We start from the raw sequence: 26,940 nt of genomic DNA, 5'->3' as shown, positions 1-26,940 counted from the left end.
GAAAGCAACAAGAATAGAAGTGACTAGAAACAAAGATCATGAATTCATTAATAATACCAACATAGGGACCTTATCTACATTGCATTCTAGCTAGACTGGCAGTCCTTCAGTAGAATGCAACAGCTAGTTCATTGGATGACATATGTTCCATTGAATATTTTATAAAATATTGGGCTATTTAGGGTAGTGTATGTGATTCAATGCCTGTCAAATTTTCAGAAGTCATGGTGATGTTAATTTCATTAATTAACATAATTTGTGATTGGTTATAGAAGAAGAATACAATGTTCTAAAGGAGTCTATTTCATCATGTATAGAGAAAAAACATTTCAAGAATAAGGATAATTTTATTATAAATGAATATGAATGGATATAGTAGCTTCAACAATAGGAGTCATTGCATCTAGCTATATCTGAAATCCTAAGAAACAGAGATCTCAGGATACCTCAGATTTGTCATACTTATTTTTCTATATAAAGTTGCTTATTTTGAAGCACCTTCTGCCATGTTAGACCTAATGAGAGCTGCATGTACCCCATTTACTGATTCTGTGCCATGCTGCCCTTGGCACAAATCATATAGCATGACCCAGAAGAAACCTGAGTTGTGCTTGCTTCCTGCCCTCAAGCCCTGAGCTCCTAGGTCATTAAAAAAAAAAAAAAAAAAAAAATAGACTGGTTTCCTTGCAAAGGTCTGAATATACATGCCTTTAGAAATGATCCACTCTGTGGGGTGCCTGGGTGGCTTGGTCAGTTAAGTGTCTGACTTCGGCTCAAGTCATGAACTCATGGTGTATGAGTTCGAGCCCCGCGTTGGGCTCTGTGCTGACAGCCCAGAACCTGGAGCCTGCTTCAGAAACTGCGTCTCCCTCTCTCTCTGCTCCTCCCCTTCTCTTGCTCTCTCTCTCTCTCAAAAATAAATTCAAATTTAAAAATAATAAAAAAAAAGAAACGATCCATTCTGATCTTAACTGTATATGAATTTTTTTCCTGCTTTACTCCCTATATTGCTTCTTGGCCTAGTTACCTCATATCAGAGCTTGTGATTGGAAATTAAATGTGATCAAATCTATAACGCTCAAATTTTATTTTGAACAGAATTCCATCTCTTTCTAATATATGCCTATTCTTGCTCTAAGCTCTCAACAACTGTTACAGTTTGAGAAAGCTAACTGATATCAGTCTTTACTCCTTCCTAATTCTAGACTAATTGAAAGATAAAGTCACAAGTAGAGGCCATTTTTCTGGTGAGGAAATTTCCACTCTCGCCAGCACATTTTGTAACCACTGAGATTGGACTGACTTACTTGGATTTAGTGTGATAGTTTCAATTAAGGACTGCAGCATTTCTCATGCTGAAACACTGGGGCCTTCTCTTAGACTACATAACAGTGCAGTAGTGCAGACTCACTTCTCACAAGGCTACACACGACACAAGTTTCACAAGTAGCAATACTTATCTAGACACTTAAAGGTAGGAGTGGCTATTAATCCAGGCTTGGATGAACTACCCGGAGGTAAAGTTCAGCTTTCTGAAGAAAATAAAGATTACATACTACACATTTATGTTTTCCTGTGTTTTTTTTAAAAAATATATTCATTTATTTTTGAGAGAGAGCATGCCTGAGAGAGGGAGGGGGGCACAGAGAGAGTATCCAAAGTGGGTTCTGCATGGATAGCAGAGTACCCCCATGCAGGGCTCAAACTCAGGAACCATATGGTCATGACCTGAGCTGAAGTCACAAGCTTAACCCAATGATCCATCTAGGCACCCCTGTTCTGTGTTTTAAAGATGAGGGACAAGATAATTTAATTTAAAGGGGGTCACTTCTCTCCTTGACATTAAATTATCTTGTCCCATATCTTTAAAATTGAGTAAAAATTGAGTAAATTGAGAGAATGACACAATTGTGACCCCAAATCTCACACTTTGTTCTGGGTAAGCAATGGTGTACCAAGTGCTGCATGTGTCGACAGGAGGAAAGAGGTAGAGATGTTTGCAAACCAGGCATCTGTAGCAGATGTGTCAATGGAATCTACTTCCTGTTTCTAATACAGCTGCACATGTTTCTGGCAGGCAGCTTGAATTTATGCCCTCAACCTCAGTGATTCTGCCTTGCTTGGCTCTAGATTCTGGCATGTCTATGCATAAATTGTCAACTTTATTAGAGTTATAAAAGGCCCGAGTGTTAACATCAAGCATGCAGATGCAGTGCTTGCCTAGCCAAGCACACTTCCTGGACCACCAAAATAGTGCAGCTGCAACCATTGTGTGCCATTAGCAGTGACACTCTATAAATCTTAATCTGTTAAACTGTGGCACCGTCATAAGTTAATACAAGATAAACATTTGCTACTTTAATTAGGTAGATGGAAGATTTCTATACATGTGCTATTTTTCCTCATTGGAGGCTGAGTTATATATTTAAATTCAAAATAGAATTAATAAAAAATGGCTGATATATAAGTGTTTATTTAGCAATAATTTGGTGACTTCATTTAGCCCGTGTCCTTTGATTCCTCAAGGTGTTTTGGAAAGTTATTTTACGGTTAGGACTTCTATTCTATTTCTAATACATACAGATGTGTGCTGATTCACTACACTTGAGGGGAAAATTTGTGGGTCTTCTTTCATTTGGTTGCTTAAAATTGACTTACAACTTTCACATCATTCTGTTAAATAGCACCATGAAGAATAGGATCAGCCAAGATATAGTAAATTAATATCATTTAATGATACTATAAATATGATATCAGTGTCCTATTTGAGAAACAATAAGTCAAACATGAATGTTATACTAATTCATTTCAAGTATTCAGTAAAAAAAAAAAACTGGTGTTAAGATGACTGAGAAAATAATATTATTGGCCTGAGGGAATAAATCTTTATAAATTTAGGAGTCACTAATAGAAATTTGGTGTATGAACTGAATATCATGAAGATCTATTATTAGAACATCTTTCACAAAACTATCTCTTTGAAACCTGGTATGTGTTATTTATGTACTATGCCCAGGGGATACAGTGGTAAACAAAATATGTAGCATCTGGCCTTCCTCCTGAAACTTGTATTCAGTCTACCATGCTTACTAAATGCACTTCGAAGTTCATAGAATGTCATTTCTCTAAATATGACTATAGTCTCAATCCCCTAAATGAGCAGGAATTTATTTCTTTATAAGTTGTCTATTGCTGCTCTAATAAATTGCACAAATTTAGCAGCATAAAACAATACACATTTATCTTACAGTTCTCGAGGTCAGAAGTCCTAAAGTCAAGGTGTCAACATGCTGTGTCCATTTAGCACACTCAAGGGAAGAATCTGTTTTCTTGCCTTTTTCAGTTTCTAGAGGCAGGATACACTCCTTTTTCTTTGGTTTGTGACCTCCCTCCTCCATTTTCAAAGTCAGAAGCACTATAGCATTTTCAAATTTCTTTCTCTCTGTCTCTTTCTCTCTTTCACCTCAGCTTCTATTGTCACAAATTTGTTCTGAATTTGACCCACCTGCCTCCTCTTATAAGTACCTTAATGATTACATTGGTCCCACCTGGACAATTCAGACTAGTCTCCTGATCTCAAAAGCCTTAATTTAGTCACAACTGGAAACTGTCTTTTGCCATGTAAGGTGGCACATTTGCAGGTTCTAGATAATGATATAGACATCTTTGACAAACTATTATTCTGCTTGTCACAATCTGTCTTTACATTAGGGTGATTCACTCACTTGTAAATTGATAACCTATTATATATTACACAGCATGCAGATGAAAAGTCCAGTCATCTAAGTATTTTTCTTAAATATTACATAATCTGAAATTATTTTGAAAAATTTGGATGGATTAAATTAAATTTTTTTTTATAACAAGTTGGTTGATGCTTTTATATTTATACATATTTATTTCCATGGAGTGTATAGCTTTGTGACCTGAAATGTTAAGAAAAACATGTTTCCAACCTTATTCTTTAATCTTCATAATCATTGCTTTGTTGTGTGATTGTACCATTTATCTGCTTATATACCTAGATTCCTTTTTTAGGTAGCTGAGTGTGAATCCAAGGAAACTGAATTACACTCAGCACGTATTTCATTGATACTGGATGAATTCAAATTTAAAATAATCATTTTAGTTAGCCCTAACTGTGATGGTTAATTTTATGTGTCAAATTGGTTGGGTCACAGTGCCCAGATATTTGGTCTAACATTATTCTACATGTTTCTGTAGGATGTTTTTGGATGAAATGTACATTTAAATGTGTAGAATTTGAATAAAGCAGATTGCCCACCATAAAATGTGGATGAGCTTGTATTTAAAGAAATCCAATCAGTTGAAGCCTTGAATAGAAAAAAAGGCTGACCACCCCTCTCCTCCGGCTGAGAGAAATTCTGCCTACAGACTGCCTTTGGATTCAAACTGCAACTCCTTCCCGAGTCTTTAACCTGCTGACCTCCTTAATTAGATTTTGGACTCACCAAGTCTCCATAATTGTGTGAGCCAATTCCTTAAAATAAGTCTCTTCATATATATATTCCCTTCTGGTTCTGTTGCTCTGTATAACCTTGACTAACATACTAGCTAAGACTAAAGTTATCTGTAGTTTTATGATAACCAGGTTAAATTCTTACAAAATAACATATTATAATTACAACTTTCTAGTTCTCTATTGTTGCATAGCCACTTATGTCAAAACATAGCCATAAACATTTAATGTCCCGTGGTTTCTGTGAATTAAGACTCTGAAAGCGGCTTACCTGGCTGGTTTCTGGTTCAGAGTCTCTCATAAAACTGCAGCCAGGATGATAGTCAAGGCTGCAATCATTTGAGGATTGACTGGCTTGGAGGTTCTGATTTTAAGTTTACTCAATTGGCTATGGCTGGGCCCTCTTCATATGATTGCTCAAGGCTTGGCAGCTGGCCTCTCCCAGTGCATGTAGTCTAAGAGACAGAAAACAAAGCCATACTGCTTTATATTGCCTAATATCCTTGTCACGTACAATTGTTGTTGCTTTATTTATTCTTTAGAAGTGAGTCACCAAACCCAGTCCATACTTAGAGGGAAGGGACTACATACAGGCATAAACACTTAAAAGGTAGAGATCATTGGGATCATCTTAGAGGCTATCATACATAAAGAATAAAATGCGTAAAATCTTTAATAGTTATGCCCTTTAGTTTACTATATCAATAAGCAGTGGGTAGCAAACCACATCCTGGGGATTAAATCCACCTGAAGTCTTGTATTTTTATGGCCTTCAAGTTAAGATTAAAAAAAAAAAACATTGTAAAAGGGTAAAAAAAAAGACAAAGAAGAATATATGACAGTAACCACACATGGCTAGAAAACTTAAAACATTCACTATCTGGTACTTTACAGAAAACTTTTGCCAATCCTTGCTCATCGAGAACAATATCTGAGGTAATACCAATATCTTCACAGTTCCCTGAAATAAGGTAAGCAAATATGAATTTGTTAACTACATTATTTTATTTTCATTTATATAATCCATCAACAAACTTTTGTTGCTGTTGTTGGGTTTTGTTGTTGTTATTGTTTAAAAATTTTATAATGTCAACTCCCATGAATAGTTATGGCACTGTTATCAACTCAAAAATGAAATCATTCTCTTTTAGGAAGACTTTTGGTATCAGTCACACTAACTTTCATTATTTCTTCAGCAGAGCCAACTCAAGAGGGAAATAAGCACAAAATAACTGCAATTAATATTGATCTTAAGGTTTTAGAATTCCTTGTGTACAGCTCAATCCTCCCCTTTGCCATTATCTTTTTGGGGCTAATGTGTTCATAGAATCTTCTTGTGTTTATTTCTCAGAATGACTATTACACTGTGGATGAAAATTGTTTAAACTAGTTTTTATTCCAAAGATATTTATTCCTACATGTCCTAGACATTCCACTATACAAGATATTTCTCCTGCCCCTAACCCACTCACATTCTGTCTCTGTCTCTCTCAAAAATAAATAAACTTAAAAAAAATTTTTTAAAAGGGGCACCTGGGTGGCTCAGTCGGTTAAGCATCCAACTTCGGCTCAGGTCATGATCTCACAACTCATGAGTTCTAGCCCCACGTTGGGCTCTGTGCTGACAGCTCAGAGCCTGGAGCCTGCTTCGGATTCTGTGTCTCCCTCTCTCTCTGCCCCTAACCCACTTGCATTCTGTCTCTGTCTCTCTCAAAAATAAATAAACATTAAAGAAATTTTTAAAGATATTTCTCTACTGTACAGAAACACAAAGTCAATCAACAAATATTTACTAAAAACAATATATTAAATATTTTATGTACTGTGGAGATCACAAAGAAAAGGCTGCCACAGTGAATTCATAGGATAATGTGGGAGCAAACTTTTGCAGATGTAACATTTGCTAACAACCAAACCAGTAGAGTGAAATACTAAGTCATTTCTGCAGAGAAGAAAGGTATGGAAAACTTGTTCAGTTGAGTTGTGTACATTTTAAAAGTAGACCACTGTGTGATGTTTAACCTCAAGGTCATGCTAGAACCTTTTCAAAATCCATGAAGACTGAACACATTTTTAGAAACAGAATTGGGGCAATGAAAACTCAATTTTGTGATTTTGCCTAGTTCAACTTTAATATTTCCTTTAGCACCAATGGCCCAGGATGACTAAAAATTTAAATGTCCCAAATATATTTCCAGCAAGTACCTAGTAATTATGCATATCATAAAAAATCAAACATAGAAACCACTGCTTTGATGATGCCGTGAATATTTTTATATTTTCACCATCCTTAAACAGTAGTCCAGCTAATATAATATAACTGAATTGCTGAGAAATTAAACTCCAGATTGTTTCAGATGCAATGAATGAAGACACGAGAGACTACAGATAGAATTAAACAAGGGATTATTTAAAAATGCCTTTGTGTATGTATGTGTGTGTGTGTGTACTTAATTCAATTTTAACACCTATATACAATGATAATATTGCTTGTGTTCAATCCTTTCATAAAACAATAAATCAGACACTATTCATTCTTTTTAAAACTTTTCTTACTCTTTCTCTCTTTCTTTCTTTTCCTTTCTTTCTTTCTTTCTTGGAAGCTCATTCATTTGGTTTCCTAAGGTAAGGCTTTTCTGTAAATTTGATGCATACGCTGCTCTGAAACCAAGCATTATAAAAGAGCAAGATGGTTGTTGGAAATAAAACTTTTTCTATCCCCTCTAAAATTTAGTTAACCTCCTTTCCCACCTTATCAAAGCAATTATCTGATACATATAAAAGTTAAATTGGTAAGGTATAAATGTATATTTGCAGGTCTGCCTGAAATTTCTATCTGATTTGAACCTTGGAAATGCTTGTTTAAAAGGTAGGCTTGTTTGTGGTCTTCTTAGGAGAAGATTTAATGCCATACACTTTATTTCAGGCAGAAAGAATTTTCTGAAAAGAACACTGAAGAACTAAAGGCATGATGAAGTATTCAGTTCTAAAAGTTCCTAGACAATTTGAAAATGTCAGGACACACATTATTCTGTTTATATTAAACAACCTGTCAGCCTAGCACATTTGTGAAAAATAACAGTAGTTATTTGTTTGGTATTTTCAATGTTTCTGCATTTAACTCAAAATGCAACCCCCTCTACCCAGAGCCCACATTAAAAAAAAAAAAATTCTTTAACACCATGTAGTACTTTCCAATCACATAGCAACATTACTAATACTTAAATTAAGAGAGAGCTAGTGATAATGCCCTTGCTATAGGCTGAATGTTTCTGTTCCATAATAATTCATAAGCTAAAACCTAATCAATCCCCAATGTGATGGTATTTGTAGGTGGAAACTTTCAGGAGTGATTTGGTCATGAAAATGGAGGCCATATGAATGGGATTAGTGCCCTTATTTTTTTGGGGGGGGTGGGAATCAGTGCCCTTATATAACAGACCCCAGAGAGCTCTCTTACCCCTATTTGCCATGTGAGAACACAGCAAGAAGATGGTAGCATGGGAACCAGGAAGCAGGCTTTCACCAGACACCAAATCTGCCAGTACCTTGTTCTTGGACTTCGTAGTCTCCAGATCTATGAGAAATAAATTTCTTTTGTTTATAACACACCAGTCTTGATAATTTTTTCTATAAGCAGACTGATTAAACTAAAACAATCCTATAATTCACAAGCAAAGAAGTGCAGAATATGGAGAGCAATATAACAAAACACAACAACAACAAAAAAAGAGGATTAATTTAAAAAGAAAACAGTCTTCATGTCACATGTAGTGTGTAGGCTATTGACAGTGTCAATGTCCACATGCTACTTATATTAAAAATACCTAGATGCCAGGGTGTCTCAGTTAGTTAAATGTCCGACTCTTGATTTCAGCTCAAATCATTATCCCAGGGTTATGGGATTGGGCCCCGGGTCAGGCTCTGTGCTGATAGCCTGGAGCCTTCTTGGAATTCTTTCTTTCACTCTCTCTCTTTCCCTCCCCAACTTGTGATCTCTCTGTCTGTCTGTCTCTCTCTCTTTCTCTCTCTCTCTAAAAACAAAACAAAAAACTTAAAAAAAAAAGTAACTTATCTAGGGGTGCCTGGGTAGCTCAGTCAGTTGAGCATCCAACTCTTGGTTTTGGCTTAGGTCATGATCCCTGGGTTGTGGGATCAAGCCCTTCATTGGGCTCCATGCTGATCATGAAGCCTGCTTGAGATTCTCTCTCTCTCTTTCTCTCTCTCTCTCCCCCTCTCCCTCACTCATGCTCTCTCTCTTTCTCTTTCTCCTCCTCTCCCTCTCTCATGCTCTCTATCTTTCTCTAAAAAACAAAAACAAAAAACAAATCTAATTCACCTAATGACTTTTTATAATGTAAGTTGTCTTGGTTCAGCTGAATCCTTGGATGCAAATTTTCAAATCAATTAGTTAATATGTCTTGAAGATGTACTCTAATGTACTCTAGCCAAGACATTATACTAGGTACACATCATGGAGGAAACAGAAGACCCTAAGACATGCCTTGTCAATCTGAAATCTCTGGGAAATTGCAGAGACAAAATAGAAGACAAAATTAAGTCAAAATAAAGGTGGGAGAAGTTAAATCTGCAATGTTCCTGAGAACTGAAGTTATAATGAATGAGGATATAAGGTCACCAACCAAATTTTCAGGAATATCTGTGCATCATAAACCAAAGAATATCTTCCACTACTCTCAATTGATAGTGGATATTCTAATATATCTTCAAGGTAAAAATTAACTCTAGGAAAATGAGTAAAATATAGTCAACAGGTTTTTAAGAACATAAGTTTATTCATAAGAAAGCAAGGAAAGCATTTAGGAAATGTCAATCTGTTTGGGGTGCTGTAACAAAAATACATTTTTAAAAAATTGTTTTAAATGTTTATGTATTTACTTTGAGAGAGACAGAGAGAGGGAAAGAAAGCTGGGGAGGGGCAGAGAGAGAGGGAGAGAGAGAATCCCAAGCAGGCTCTGTGCTGTTAGCTAACAGCACAGAGCCTGTTGTAGGGCTCAAACATACAAGTTGTGAGATCATGACCTAAGCCAAGAGTTGGAGCCTTAACTGATTGAGCCACCCAGGCATGCCTAGATAAGAAAAATGTCTTAAACTTGATGGCTTATAAACAACAAATATTTATTTTTCACAGATAGGGAGTCTGGAAAGTCCAAGATCATGGAGCATGTCTGATGAGACCAAATTCTTGTTGATGGCCATTTTCTGACTGTAACCTTACATGGAATAAGGGGCAAGGAGTTTTTCTGGGGCCTCTTTTATAAGGGCACTGATCCCATTCATGAGGGTTCTGCTAAATTCAAATTATAGAGTATACAAAATAATTTATACAAAAATATATATAGTATAGTGCAACGCATTTTGCAATATATACAATATATAATATGGCATTTGTCACATATGCATAATAGCATATACGACATATATACTTAATATAAATTATAGTAGATACACATATTTAGAAAGAATTTGACATATTAGTGAGAAGGAATGATGTAAGGGTAACCATGATGATCTGCATTAGACTAACATTGACATTAGACTAACATGACATTAAATTGTCATTGACCAAAAATAACATATTATAAGAGTATACATAATAATGCTACTGTGAACATTTTGTGCATGTCCTCTGGGGTACGTTGGCACCCATTTCTATTGCATACACATATAGGTGGTAAATTACTGGATCATATAGTATGGGTACTTACTTTTATTTATTCAAAAGAATCTGACAGTTTTTAAAAGTGATTATACCTATTCACATTCTCAACATCAAAATATAAGAATTTTAGTCACTCCGCATCCTACTAACACTAAATAGTCTCAGTTTTATAAAATGTAGTCAAATGTACCATCTGAAATATGGTCATAATCATACCTTTTCTGTTAGTCTGAATATCACTGTGGCCATCCAACGGTCCCAGAAATTGCTACCTTCTCCCCCTCTATTTTGAAACTTTAAAAAACTGAAACTAACAATATTTACTTCTAATTTGTCCATTAATAGTCTGAATGGATAATCATATCTATTCACTATTCACCTATACCATTATCCCTTTAACAGTTTAATTTATGAACACAAAACGCAATACATATAAGGCCTCAAGTATTCTTGATATCTAACTTATCCTCCATAAAGTCTTCTTCATTCAATAATGATTTTCTAGTTTTCTGTTATCTTTCACAATAGAGACCTAATTCCTCTTCAGTAAAATTTCTCACTCTATAGCAAGCTGTCAACAAAGAGAAAGTCTATCTCCCGTATCTTACTTTGGATTTCACTCTTTCTAATGTGTTATATGTATTCAAGGACTAGGTCTGGCATATTTGGGGACTAATTTCAATCCACAAGCTTTATTAGCTATTTTGGAGTTCACCGAAATGAGCTAGCATAGAATGAGTCAATTCAGATTCTGCTGCACTGAAATATCTGGCAATTGCTTCCTGAGGCTCTCTCATTGTTGGAACTTACCCCTCAGGTTTTACCTTGTATCTCTTTTAAAAGAGATGTTTGGATCAATAATGAAATCATACCCTTTCTCAAACCTTGCCTCAGGCCTTGAAAAACATACATGATCTTTAAAAAAATAAAAAAGGCTTCACTCTTTTATACTTTGAGTTTTGCTTTGCTTATGATTGAAATAGTCTGGGTTTTAAAAAGTGATTCATTTTCTTAAATGCTTAAGGAAAAGTACTAAAGACAAAACAATTATTTAAGTCCTACACAGATAGGACTTTATTGTCCACAATAAATTCATATATCAGTTCTGCTGGGATTTCATTAAATGGCTTTTGAATGTAAAACATAAAACCACCCTCTGTTAATACCTGAAGATTTACAAAGAAATCAACTGCTATTTTTTTAAACATTCTATGTGCCAAGAAATTTCCATTGATTATCTTTTTAATCCTCTAATTAGTTATATTAGAAAAGTACTATTGTTTATATTTCCTAATGGGAAACTAAATGGGCAATATTAAAATGAATAGATTTCATAAATAGTAAGAGGCAGAGTTTACAAGTAATTTTTTAAAATTATGTGTGTTTAGGGGTGCTTGGGTGGCTCAGTCAGTTAAGCATCTGACTTCAGCTCAGGTCATGATCTCATGGTTCATGGGTTTGAGCCCTGCGTCTGGCTCTGTGCTGACAGCTGGGAGCCTGTAGCCTGCTTCAGATTCTATGACTCCCTGTCTCTCTCTGACCCTCCCCTGCTCACACTCTGTCTCTCAAAAAATAAATGTTAAAAAAATAAAAAAAAAACTATGTGTTTATTTATTTTAAATATTTATTTGTTTTGAAAGGGGGAGGGGCAGAGAGAGGGAGACAGAGCATCCCAAGCAGGCTCCGTGCTGTCAGCACAGAGCCCAACGCTGGGCTGCAACTCACAAACTGTGAGAGCATGACCTGAGCCAAAGTCAGACACTTAACCATCTGAGCCACCTGGGTGCCTCTTATGTGTGTTTTCTTAAATCAGGTTTACATGTTGTAACTGTTCAGACTTTAAAGGTAGCAAAACTGTTTTTCCCCCCCCACCATCGTATCCTGTGTGTTTGACATAGTGCCTGGAATTTAGTAAATATTCAATAAAAGTTTTTTTAAGTTAAATACATGAAATGAATAATGTAATATGATTTAAAATCTGGCAGTAGTATATAAAAATGTGAATAGAAAGGCAGGAAGAATAATTAGATCTGTAGGGTACTATTTTGAGTGTTAAAGTGTTAAGAATCTTAACCAAGGTCACTTCAGTGGGAATGGAAAAGAAAGGCCATAAATAGATAATAAAATTGGCAGCCATATAGAAACTTCATATGGCTTAAACATTTTTGAGGAAAATAACAATGTGAGCTACTAGTTGTTAGATACACTGATCGCACTGCAATTATTTTGCTGTTCTTTACTTGTTTTGGCATTGTACTACAAAGAACTTATTTTATTCATCACATCTTTACTCTGAACTCCCCAAAGACTCTCTTTCTTAGGTCTCTTTTTTGGGTCTCAGTCTGGAATATTTCTGGTGGTAATGTGGATACAAATTTTTTAAATAATTTACTGTGGTTATAAAAATCAGTTGCATATAACATTGAGATATAGCTTTAGTTTAACTCATGTTAGTATTTCCCTACCTAACATAAAGCCCAGACCTTCAAGGAGCACATTTATTTATTTCACTTTATATTTGTAATTCCTGGACATAGTATGTTGTTTACAAAATACGTACAGTTGTTTAAGTGAAGTAATATTTTTGGCTCTTAAGAAGTATTTTTCAAAGACAGCCAACTGATGTAAAACTTGAGTATCTAATATGAGTTAAAGGAAACCATTTTCCTAATATCTGAGGGAGTCTGCTTGGGAATTCATCATTATCATTATCACCAGGCAGTATGTTGAGCACCTGAAAAGCTGGGTATTATTCACTCTGAAAGCTTTGAGGGCATACTATACATCACCTCATTGCTTTTTAATAGACTTGAACACAGGAACTGGGTGTATGGAGAGCAAGAGTTGCAATAGTTTCCCATATATTCAGAATTTTTAACCATGAATATCACATATTAAGTAGACATTTTTTTTCCTGGTATCAGGAAGGAAATATAAATAGATCCATTTTATACCATATTGTTTAGTGTGTTGTCAACAATATTACAGTTTTTACAGCAAACTGAAAGTTAGATTGGCTATCCTGTTTTATTGTAGAGATGAAGTTAAGATTGAAATATAAATTCCTCTCTCTGTCCACTAGTTATGGCAGAGAAATGATGTTCTCTAATCTGCTTAAATCTTCGTGACATTAAAAATTAACGTATTTTGGAAATAAGTTAATTTGGAAAACAATCTAAAGTAAATAAGCTATTTAAACAACTTGTCATGATTTTGTTTATTTTGTTTATTGTTAAGTTATATATGCTTTGAAATAGACTCAGGGAAGACAATAGGTAAACTACAGATAACTATTGACTTGGAAATAACATATTTTACATTTTTTTCTTATTTCTAATTAGGTATTGGGGAGAACTTTACCTCCCTCTTTTTCCTTTCGGCCAGTGATTTTGAAACTTTAATATAAATAAAAATCACTCAGGGAACTTATAAAACTCCTAATGCCCAGGCCACTCCTCATGTGAATTAAATAAAAAACTGGAGATAAGAGAATCAGTAGTTTTTAAAGTTTCCTAAATGATTCCAATATGCACCTAAGATGAAAAACCGATGCTCCAATTTCTGAATTTCCTCTTTACCAGTATGGTGCGTGCTGTGTGAGAATATTAAATGCTTAGTATAAAGCTAAAGGTCTAATTTACATATTCAAGTGAAGTGTCAAAAGCTCTGAACCTTTTATCCAGATGCTCTTGCTCTTGGATTCCTCATTTGCTTCATCCTAAAGCAGATTTCTTGCTATGCATTTTTCACTCAAGGCATCTGAGATAAAGAAGAAACACAGTCTACCTTTTTTAATAGAAAGGGATCTACCTGCTCTTTGTATTTCAATTACAGTTTTCAGGAATTGATTATATCGAAAAAAATGGATGAAATGATTAGCAACTAATGTTGGCTTGAGGCTTGAAAATCTAATTCAAACTGTATTTAATTTTAAACATGTAGTGATTGAAATAAATGGCAGATATTCACCAGAGTTAAAATGTCTATATGTCAAACACCAGATTGCTGATAACTCTTCTTTCTGTGAATATTAACTTCTGTGTTAAAACTTTGAATAAAAATGTAAGCCACCACAGGAAAAAAAAAGATGTGGAATGAAAATCAAATATGCTACATGCTATTTTTATAACCTTTATTTATATGGGCATATGTTTTCTAGTGGATTTAATAGTAGAAAAAAAATAATATCTGCTTTGAATCAAGGATTTCCTAAGTGCCTGACAGTGTGCTCAGGGGCTTCATATTAATGAATAATTTTACTTTTATGACTAATTATTTCCACTTTACAGGTGAGGAAACCAATGTTTATAGACTTTAAACAGCTTGTCTCCAAGGGATCTGTGGCACATTTAAAACACAAACTTGATCATGTATAATTCTAAAAGTACTTCCTTACAATCACTATGCTACCCTAATTAAGGACATCCTAATTAAGATTGTCAACCTACCATAATAAAGTTTATAAATGAAAACTGAGGTTAATGAAAAAAAGGGAAATTATGAGATTTTTAACATTCTTTAGAGTTTTATATCCTTTCATTTGTGCATTAATTAATTTATCTCACAGGCATAGTGTCAGATCCTAGGAAAACAGGGATTAAATACAGGGTCCTTTCCCTCAAGGAGCTCACAGTGAAAGCTTGAAAGAGCAATTTTTCATTTATGGATTGTTTTTTGTAGAATGAGGAGGAATACAATTCAGATGGCACAGCTGACATAACTTAAACAAGTAAACAGTCAACTAGTTCACTGGGGCCTTGTAGAAATGGAGCATATGGATACAAATTGGGCCTCCATCAAAACTTCCCAAATATTGTTAAGTTCGTTGGTGGCTAATTATTATTTTCAAATGTAACAACAGACACAAAACTCACAAACACACATTCATATATATGGTGAAATATATTTTGAACATGAAATTGGCCATTTGTCTTAATACATACTAACATATTATAGAGCTTCTTATCTGTTTTAATTATTTTTCGTTGATGTAAAATTTAAATGTGTTACAAGTTGACCATTTTTAGAATACATTTCTATGAGTGTTGACAGATGTGTAAAATCATGTGCCACCACAATGTTTTCCCAAATTTTTATTTTAATTCTATAGGTCTTCTTCCTTATTATTAATGTTAAAACATAAGACAACAATAGAAAGTAATTATAATATGTAACCAAAGTCACAGCAAATATATATATATATATATATACATATATATATATATATATATATGCATAATTTCAACATGAGTCAAAATTTGGTATTAAATTAGTCTTCTTTGATGGAAACTGATCACAAAGGAAGGTGTTATGACATTAAATTATCATATGTATATTTCAACAAGTCATCATAAGCAGATATAGGTTCCTTAAATTACAAACTTCTAATAAAGAGAATAGTAATGTGAGCCAAGAAAATGAAGTGTACACATGGCCTGATAAGTTAAGAACCAATACTAAGAATTAGAATTTGCAAGAAGAGATTTCTAAGTAATTGGAAAAATTATACTTTTCTTTAACTGGAGAAGGTCATGGCCTACATTTTAATATATGATATTGAATTAAAAATTATTTCTGTTCCTTGAGCGATATATGTAAGTGAAAGCATGAGGTATTATCGACCACTGTATAGTTGCATGTGTCCATTTCTGGTAATCATAGCTTTACTAACATCTTTTTTCCACTCATTGGGAAATGATTTGCTCTTTAGAAAATAATCAGATCACTTGTTCATTGAAAACCTCTTTTCTTGGATGTTCCGTCTTTGACTTTATACAGTTTTGTCCAAAATCTCCGTATTATGTATAGATATACGCTCTTACAGTAGCAGAGCATTCACAAAAATTTTCATTTGATTTCTCATTATTGATAAGTTTTCCAAATGGAGTTGAAGATCATTTTCAAATAGAGAATTGTCATTTTCTCTGACAAATAATCTAGTCAGCCTACTCAGCCTCATTATTATTACTTTTAATTCGCCAGTCACAGGACTTGGATGTAATTTGCCTCCTCCTGAAACTTTGCACTTGCTATTCTTTTGTTACAATGTTATTGAAATATAGTGAAGAATTTTTGACACTCCTCACTTTAAATGTGGCTTACATTTAGTTACTTGCTTCAGACATATTGAGTAAAAATGTTATAAAGGATGCTATATAACTCGGAGGCTAGGTCAAAAATGAATAATTTCTGCTTGTTTCTCTTTTAAATTGCTCATTGTGGGGGAAATGGGTTGTCATATCAGAGGATAGTTAAAAAAGACTATGGAAAGTTTCATTTGGAGAGAACCTGAGATGTCCCACCAGTAGCCAGCTCCTACTATGTATATGGCCATCTTGCAATCAGATACTTCAGTGCCAGTCAAGCATTCAGATGACTGCAGCCCCGACTGATACCTTGTCTACAACTTCATGAGAAAACTGGGGACAAACTGTCTAGTGGAGATTCTTCTTAATCATTAACCCACAGAAACTATGAAAGATAATTAATAAATATTGTTTTATGAGATTAATATTTGGGATAATTAGCCAATAGCAATAGATACAATACAAATGTTGGCATCTAATAGTAGAATGCTCCTTTAACCCTAAAAATGTGAGGAATGACTTTGGAACTGAGCACTGGGAAGCAACTGGGAACACCTTGAAGAGAATGGGCATTGTCCCTGCTATGCCCTCAGCCTGGAGTACCTTACCCTGAGATGAGAGAAACGTTGTTTTTTCATCTCTTTTATGTCTTATTTACTTGTCACCTTAGTAAGACATTCTTTAACCATCCTATGTAAAGGTAAACAACAACAACAAACCTAGAAGTCCTATTTTTCTCACTGTATTATTATTTTCCTTAAAATTAAATATGATTCTAACACATTATGCATTTTGCTTCTTTATGACATTTTGTTTGTCTCCCTCCTATAGCATATAACCACAATCAGGGCAGGATTTTTGTCTTATTCATTAACTTTTTTATTCCAGTTCCTAGACCTGTGTCTGGGACATAGTAGCACTCAACAGATTATTGTTGAATGAATGAATGACATTAAGGAACAAAGTGATGTTGCATGCTAGTGATTTCAAGGGCAAGGGTCATCTTCTGAGACAGGCGTGGTTCTCTATATGTGTTTTCCTAGACCCTGAGAGTAAGTATGAGTGAGGAGTGAGATTAGGGATAGAGGGTGGCAGAGGATAGACACTTTCAAGATTCACTGTTTCCAAGTATAAGGGACATGACAGCTAGAAAGTTTACATAAGGGCAAAAAAGGAGGATGAAAAGTTTCTACTAACAGAAATGAATGCTTAAATTTCTGTTTCCCACTTATTTTTTAACCAACTAGTTTCTTTCTTTGTACAAATACATATGTAGTATGTATAAAGTCAAGTAAAATGTGATCTAGCCCCGTTGTCTTATTGTCCCCTCCCATCCAATCAGGAACAAATCCACACTGATTTTCTGCTAAATGTAGTAGGACCACACCCACCTCCCCCCATGTTCTTGGACGTCAATTACTTCTTCCTTTCAAACTTCGGTCTCCTTAATCTTTACTCAAATCATGTGCCAAGAAAATTTTAAACTTACATATAATTTTATCACTCTCATGTTAGTTTTTCAATGTTATAATGCTGCTTTGAGGATAAAGCCCACACCTTAACATCTGTACAGGAACCTGCCTCTTCTGGCAGTCAACAATTCAGCAATATAGACTTCCTTCCAGAGCTATATATTCTGACAATATTTATTAAACCTTAGTCCACGTATTTTGTCCATTTAACTCTTGGCTTTATCATATTTCTCTTCTAATAAGCTTTTCTTTACCACACCTTATTCAATGACATCTCTCAGATTCTCCCAGTGTTTGACTGCTAGTTGAGGCTAGGTTAAATACTTTGAGTGCTCCTTCTGATCTTTTGGCACTCCAGAGAACCATTCAGCATATTAGAGCAGTAACTAAATAACTGAATAAAGAAAGTGATTACAGGGAGAGTTTGGCTCAGTATATATTTCTGGAAGCTTCTTTTCCTTAACAGACATCTAAGGCAGTGTTTAAGGGGAAAAACTCATCAAACTGTGATAGAAAAGAATGTGACTACTGTTCTTCATATCTGTATGTTTAAGAAATTTAATGGTTGTCCATAAATATAAGCCCTAACGACATACTTAGTGGTTTAAATTTTAAACAAAGAACACACACACACACACACACACACATACAGAGGGAGAGAGAGGGAGAGAGAGAGAGAGAGAGAAAGAAAGAAGCAAAATGTTGTGTATCTATTCTTTTTAATTCTTAAGTGTTCTAAAAATGTTTCCTTAACAAAAGGAAACGTAACACTTATTTTAAAAAGCTTCTGATTTCTTTTGGAGGTCTCTCCACTTTATTTCTTAAGGACTATTTAGAGCTTCTTTATTTCAAAGTTAAAAATGACTTTGAATTATATTTATTGATGTATTAGTAAATTTGTAGGAAGAGATAAAACCTCTCGTTTCGACCTCTTCTGAGAGGGAAACAGTACCAAGTGACATCATAAATCTCTATGATATGACTCAACATTTCAAGGCTTAGTAAAAAAGGATGTATCTTTAAATAGTGTTGCCAAAGACATTGAGTTATAAGGGAAATTTTTTCCTTTTTTAAAACCACAGCCTGGAGAACAATGTTTCCATAAAAACACTGCTTGGGACACAGTTTGTCTCCTTCCAACAAAAACATAAGGAAATTGTTCTTGGGGCTCTCCTTGTCTTCCCTCTGGTGTTCTCTTCCCCCAGTCGTGTTTCTTCCCCTCCTAATTAGACCATTTGAGTGCATATTCTCAACAAGTCGCTGTCTCTCCAAATCCTGAGAGGAAAGAAATCAACGAAGCTGAAAGGGAATTACAGACACAAAGCTGGTCTTCTGTCTCTCTTATTTCTCTACCTTAATTAACCCATATTTGAGTCCAAATTCTAGTTTCTCTTATATGCTTCCTGGTTGCTCTGATTATAAAGCATATTACATAATCTCTTGTAGTTATATGAAACAAAGCATATTTCTTACATCATATCTACCTGAGAATCTCCAGAAATTCTGCATGTATAACTTTGCTGACTCTGCTTGTTTTCTGTTTTCTGTTTTGGTTTGGTTGCTTTTTTTTAACCTTGAAAAATTGTTTTTTTAATTTTAGTTTTTAAAATAAGGCTTTATTTTTACAGCAGTTTTAGGTTCACAGCAAAAATGAGAGTAAAGGACAGATATATCCCACATACCATTCCCCACACATGCATGAATTCCCCCATTATCTTCACCCCCCACTGTAGTGTACATTTGTTACAATGATGAACCCACACTGATACACCATATTATCTGAAGTGCATATTTTACATTAGTGTGCACGATTGGTGTTGTACATTCTTTTTTAAAAATATTTTTTAATCTTTACTTATTTTTGAGAGAGAGACAGAGTGCAAGTGGGGGAGCAACAGAGAGAGAGAGGGAGACAGAGAATCCAAAGCAGGCTCCAAGCTCTGAGCTGTCAGCACAGAGCCCGACGTGGGGCTCGGACCCACGATCTATGAGTTCATGACCTGAGCTGAAGTCGGACGCTCAACCGACTGAGCCAAGGAGGCACCCCTATGTGCTGTACATTCTTTGAGTATATAAGGACATAACCATCATTACACTATCATGCAGTGTATTTTCACTGTCCAAAAATCTTTCCGTCCTTTGCCTATTTGTCCCTCCTCTACTCCCCAACTTCTAACAACCACTGATCTTTTTATTGTCTCCACAGTTTTGCCTTTTCCAAAATGTTAAATAGTTAGAATCATTCAGAATGTAGCATTTTCAGATTGGCTTATTTCATAGTAATGTAAGTTTTCTCTGTGTCTTTTCATGATCTGATAGCTTATTTCTTTTTAGCGTTCTCTCCTTTGTTTGGGAAGAAAATATTTATTTTTAATAGAAACACATTTCTAGATATACATCTTCCAAAACTAGTCACTAGTTAAAATGTATGACACTCCATGAAACTTCATGAAAAATTCATATTCTGAGAAAAGAATTGTTAAAGTTTGAGACAAACCCACCATGTAGATGCCTACCTGCAACATTATTAAAGGAATCATCATAGTCTCAAAATTGCATGTCTGTTCATTTTCTAAAATATGAAGAAGGGAGAAGTATTTTAACTTTATGTGCTTTTCACCCTCAAGGTAAACACATATTTACCAGGAAATATTGGGTGTGCATAGCTATAAAGTTCAAAACAACTCATAAACTGCTGTAGGTGTGAACCAAATATAAAAAGGAAAAAAAATCTTAGAAGCACTGTATCTCACTGACATAAATGGATGTTACTTTTTGTCTTTTCAAAAAACTGGACTAGTTCTGGCAAAAAACTATCTTTCAATTTATTGAAATTTCTATTGCCACTGGTGACTAGATACTTCTATCAGAGCATTAGGAGGACACACTGTTAGATAAAGAATTTGGGGCTCATTTTTATTCCTTTAATTACTCTCCATTTTTGGTTGAGAGTAGATTTTTTTGTACTATTTTTAATACTATCCTTTATAAAAGTAGACATATTTGAACATTAAAGGACAACATTGATTTTATCCTTTACCTTCATTCCCAGTTTTTTAAATCTACCCACACTTAATATTTGTGAAAGCTTATATACATACATATATGCACACAATACAAATGTAGCACTAAGATTTAGCTCTAGTTTAAACAATTCTTAAACTAGCATATTCATATGTGTAGGTGTGTATGTGTATGTGTGTGTGTGGAGAGAGACAGCATGTTTATACTAACTGGGTTTGGAGACTAGCTAATAATACAGTTACAGTACAATGGATTAAAAGTAATGAGGAAAAGAAAATAATTTGCATTTTTTGTTCCATATATATTATATATATACATAAAATCAGAGAAATATATGTGTTTCATATATATTATATAAATTATATTGATATATATTATATTTATAGTATATATTATATTTATATGTAATATATGATTCAACAACACTACTATACAACATTGGGTGTTCATCACAAATCTAATCCTTTTTTTTTCTTTCCTTTTTTTTCTTTCTTTCTTTTTTTTTTCAATATATGAAATTTATACAAGTATAATCCTTAATCCCCATCACCTATTTAACCTATCCCCACCCACTTCTCTCTGGTAACCATCAGTTTATTCTCTATAGTTAAAGTATGTTTCTTGGTTTGCCTCTCTCTCTCTTTTTATCCCTTTGCTTGTTTATTATTTTGATTTAATTGGTCTGGTGTAGAAAAAAAAAAGAGTGTATAATACTAGTTTTTAAGAAATAAAATTTTGAAAATATTCAGGGTAAGAATTCAACACAGTTTCCTATATAACCAAATTCTGTATCAGTTTAGCCCTTCAAATATATATACAATTTTCTGAGCTTTAAATTAGATGTCAAAATTTTCTAAAAACACCATTTTATCAGGTTTCTGTGTTCACATGGGCACTTTTTATAGATTAAAAATAAGAACAGCAGACAATGTATTGAGACTATTATGAAATAATGTGAAAATGACTTCTATTTGTATGATTTAATCTATTTTACGTCATATTTACATATTCATATCATATGATCCTTTTAGTAAATTTGTAATTAGGAATCAGTTTTATTACACAGATATCCTAAATGGAGTAACTATTGCCCAGTAGAAAAAATATATCTACAAATATATATTTACCATTTTAACAATTTTTATGTGTATGGATCAGTGGCATTAAGTACATTCACTTTGTTATACAGTTATTACCACCATCCATCCCCAGAACTTTCTCCATTTTAGCAACTGAACCTGTGTACTCATTAAACAGTAACTGCCCTGACCTCTATTCCTGGCAACCACTATTCTACTTTCTGTCTCTATGAATTTGACTACTCTAGGTACATCATATAAGTGGAATCATATAATATTTGTCCCTCTGTGTTTGACTTGCTTTGCTTAGCTCAATGTCATCTCTGGTTCATCTATGTCGTAGCATGTGTCATTTTAATTACTTTTTAAAGCCTGAATTTTATCCCATTGCATGTATATACCACATTTACTGATCTGTCAATAAACACTTGGGTTACGTCCATCATTGGCTGTTATGAATAATACTACTCTGAACATGGACATACCAATATTTGTTTGAGTCCCTGCTTTTAACCATGAGTATCTACCCAGAGGTTGAATTGCTAGATCCTATGGTAATTTTATATTAATTTTTTTGAGGAACTGCCATAATGTTTTCCACAGTAGCTATACCATTTTAGATTTCCATCAACAGTGCACAAGATCCTGTGAGTCTTCTTTAGCATATGAAAATCCCTTTGAAAACTCCCATTGCCTTTATCTCCTCCAACTCCCAAGTGTATAGTCAGTCATTCCTCACAATCTCTGGGCAGCTCTTCTTGCTCATGGTCCCTGTCCCCATGCTTTAATAAAAATCACCTTTTTGCACCATAAATAAATAGATAAATAAATCACAAGAGTTCCAATTTCTCCACATCCTTGTCAACACTTTTTATTTTCTGAGTTGTTTTTATTTATTTATTTATTTATTTATTTATTTATTATTTATTTATTTATTTATTTTTATGTTAATAGCTATCTTAATGGGTGTGAAGTGATCCTTCATTGTGGTTTTGATTGTGATAATGATTAAGGATATTGAACCATCTTCTTGTGTGCTTATTGGCTATTTGTTTATCCACCACCGAGAAATGTCTATTCAAGTCCTTTGCTCTTTTTTGGAATAGGGTTGTGTATTTATGGTTTAGTTTTGTTTTGAATTGTAGTAATTCTTTACATAATCTGGTTATTCATCCCTTACCAGTTATATGATTTGCAAATATTTTCTCCCACCACATGGGTTGCCTTTTCCCTTTGTTCAAAGTGTCTACTGAGGTTCAAATTTTTTAATGTTGATGATGTTCAATTAATCTATATTTTCTTGTCATAGACTCTGGGTCTGAAGTTCTCTCTTGTCCAGAAAGAGAGTGGATGCAGGGTTAAATAGAGAGAGGCTAATGTCCAGGAGGAGACAAGAGCACCAAGTAAGGGTCCTTGCTCCATTTTTATTAATATCAGAAGGCTTACAAGCATGATGGGAACGCACAAAGAGACAATGAAACTGTGAACATTAACTCACTGACTGACTGTGGGGGAAGGAGGTTTTGAAGATATGCGGTGTTAAGGGTTTGGGTCAATACAAAATAAAATTCTGGTACTGGGTGGAAGGTTGTTAACAGCATGAGGCACCACCTGTGTTTATCTGAACTGGCCTAAGGGACAAGAAAGAGCATGCTACCTCAGGGTCAACAAGGCACCTTTCTTTTGCTAAAATGCTTTCATCCTGAGGCTTTTCTATTCCTATACCTTTGTCTTATACTGGGGGCCTTTGCCCTGTTTATCTAATCTTTTTTTTACCCAAACTTGGGTGTGTTAATCCTGTGGCTTTCTAATTCTTTATGCCTTGTTAACCCATTGGTGTAAATTCAGGGAATGCCATGCTTATTCCCCACATTTTCTTTTGTTGCCTGTATTTTTTGTCCGATATCCCAGAAATCATTGCCAAATCCAGTGTTATGAAGTTTTACCACTAGGTTTTCTTTTAAGAGTTTTATAGTATTAGCTCCTAAATTTAGATCTTTGATTCATTTTGAATTATTTTTTTCTGGATGATGTAAGGTGTTTGCCCAACTTGATTTTTTTTACATGTGAATACCTAGTTTTTTCCTAAGACCTGCTATCCTGGGGCACCTGGGTGACTCAATTGGTTAAATGTCTGACTACAGCTCAGGTCATGATCTCACAGTTCATGGGTTTGAGCTCCGCATCAGGCTCTGTGCTGATCTCTCAGGACTTGGAGCCTGCTTCGGATTCTGTGTGTGTGTGTCTCTCTGCCCTTCCCTGCTCATGTTCACTCTCTCTCTCAAAAATAAAATAAACTTTAAAAAGAAAAAAAGACCTGCTGTCCTTTCTTCATGATTTTGACACCTTTGTTGGAAATCATTTAACTATATATGCAAGGTTTTATTTCTGAGTTTTCAAATCTAATCCATTGGTTTATATGTCTGTCTTTGTAACAATATCACTCTCTCTCTTTCTTATTTATTTATTTATCTATGAGAGAGAGAGAGAGAGAGGGAGAGAGGGAGAGAGAATCTTAAGACTCCTAACTATATACACAAGGTTTTATTTCTAAATTTTCAGTTCTAATCCATTGGTTTATATGTCTGTCTTTATACCAATATAACACTCTCTCTCTCTCTCTCTCTCTCTTCTCTGAGAGAGAGAGAGAGAGGGAGGGAGAGGGTGGAGAAAGAGAGAGAGAGAGACAGACAGACAGAATCTTAAGAATGCTAAGCATGGAGCCTGAGATGGGACTCTATCCCATGACCCTGGGATTATGACCTATGTCAAAATCAAGAGTGGAAGCTCAGCTAACTGAGACACGAACCACCCTTCTTTTTTTAAGTTTCTATTTTAATTTCAGTTAGTTAGTACACAATGTAATATTAGTTTCAGGTGTACATATGGTGATTCAACATTTCCATACACAACTTAGTGTTGATCACAAGTGCACTCCTAAATCCCCATCATCTATTTAACCCATCGCCCCACTCACCTCCTCTCTGATAACCATCAGTTTGCTTTCTATAATTAAGAGTTTGTTTCTTGCATACCACAAGTTTTTGATGTTCACAGCTTTGTAATAAGTTTAGAAATGAGGAAATGTGAGACCTCCAACTTTCTTATTAATTTCCAAGATTGTTTTGGCTATTTGGGTCACTCAAGATACCACACTAATTAAAAATTTTATTTTCTGTGAAAGATTTCATAGGGATTTTGATAGAGTGAATCTGTAGATCACTTAGGATAGTCTGACAACTTAACAATATTATGTCTTTCAATCAATGTACTTCAGATGTCTATTGGTAACTTTTAAAATTTCTTTCAGCAATGTTTGGCTGAGTCATCTTTGCATTTCAGGTATAAATCCCACTTAGTCATGATGTGTAATACATTTAATATGCTGTTGAATTTGATTTGCTAGTAACTTGTTGAAAATACTCAACCATGTTCATCAGGGATATTGGTAGTTTTTTCTCATAGTGGTTTGGCTTTTATAACAGAGTGATTTTCCTTCTAGAATATTTTTAAGTGTTCCTTCCTCTTCAGTATTTTAAGTTGGTATCTTGTGTTTTCATTTCCAATTGTTGGAAAATGTTTTCTAATTTCCCTTCTGATACCTTTATTATCTATTATCTATTATCTATCCCTTCTGATACCTCTATTATCTATTATTATCTATTATCTATTAGATACCTAATTATCTATTAGTTATTCAGAAATGTGCTGTTTAATTTTCAAATATTTGTGACCTTTCCAGGTTTCCTTTTGCCATCAATTTCTACTGTCATTCTATTATAATCCTACAAAGTATTTTGTATAATTTAAATATTTTGAAATTTATTAACACTGGTTTTGTTGCCTAATATATAGTCAATCCTGGAGATGTTCCTTATGCACTTAAGAAAAATTCTTATTCTAGGAGTGCCTGGGTGGCTTAGTCAGTTAAACATTGGACTTAAGTTCAGGTCATGATCTTGTGGTCCTTGGGTTCAAGGCCCACGTCAGGCTCCTTTGTGCTGACACCTCAGAGCCTCAGGTACTCCTGCTGGATCCTGCTTCATATTCTATGTCTCCCTCTCTCTCTGCTCTTTCCCCACTCGCACTCTGTCTCCCTCTCTCAAAAATAAATAAACATTAAAAAAAGAAAAATTCATATTCTATTATTATTTGGTAGTGTGTTCTATACATGTCTTCAGGTACAATTGGTCTATAGTGTTTTTATGTACTTTATTTCATTATTAATCTTCTTTTGGTCATTCCATTCATGAAATTGGAGTAGTTAAATATCCTACTGATACTGTAGAATTGTCTATTCTCCCTCAATTTTGTCATTACTTGCTTTCTATAATTCTGGAGCTTTGAAGTTTGGTGCATATATGGTTATAGTTTTTTATATCCTCTTGGGAATTTTTTTTTTCATTTTTATTTATTTATTTATTTTGAAAGACAGAGAGAGACTGGAGGAGGGATAGAGAGAAAGGGAGAGTCCCAAGCAGGCTCCATGCTGTCAGTGCAGAGCCTGACATGGGGCTCGATCTCACAAACCATGAGATCATGACCTGAGCCAAAATCAAGAGTTGACACTTAACCAACTGAGCAACCCAAGTGTCCTGGCCAATTGGTTCTTTTATCTTTATACAGTGTCCTTCTTTGAATCTTGTAACATTTTTTTTTTACTTACAGTCTATTTTTGATGATTAGTACAGGTACTCCTGCTCTCTTTTGGATACTATTTGCATGAAACTTTTTCCCCATGCTTTCATTTTCAATCTATCCATGTTCAAAAGTACAAAATAAATCTCTTGTAAATATTGCATAGTTAAATCTTTTTTTATTATTCATTCTTCTGATCTATGACATTTGATTGGAAAATTTAATCCATATACCTTTAAAATAACTACTAAGAGGGAAGTATATACCTTCACATTTCATTATTTGTTTTCTGTATGTAGTAAAGCCTTTTTATAGCGCATTTCCTCCCTTAATGCCTTCCTTTATGTTTAGTTGATTTTTTTGTAGTGACATATGTCTGCTGTTGAGTCCCTCTAGTAAGTTTATCAATTACTGTATTTTTCAGCTCTGGAATTTCTGCTGTGTTTTTTTTAATATTTATTATATTTTTGTTGACATT

General features: G+C 34.4%; 1 long non-coding RNA gene across 1 annotated transcript in view; it reads right to left on the bottom strand.

The window, feature by feature from the left end:
• Positions 1–26,940, bottom strand: part of LOC123579695 — a 163,153-nt gene that overhangs the window by 79,851 nt on the left and 56,362 nt on the right. Inside the window, exon 2 of the long non-coding RNA XR_006702901.1 lies at positions 4,752–4,935. This is a non-coding gene — a long non-coding RNA (uncharacterized LOC123579695). The remainder of the gene's footprint in view (positions 1–4,751; positions 4,936–26,940) is intronic.

Source organism: Leopardus geoffroyi, chromosome A3 (assembly GCF_018350155.1).
Source record: "Leopardus geoffroyi isolate Oge1 chromosome A3, O.geoffroyi_Oge1_pat1.0, whole genome shotgun sequence".
Lineage (NCBI taxonomy): Eukaryota > Metazoa > Chordata > Mammalia > Carnivora > Felidae > Leopardus > Leopardus geoffroyi.
This window is presented reverse-complemented; position numbering and strand designations above follow the sequence as displayed.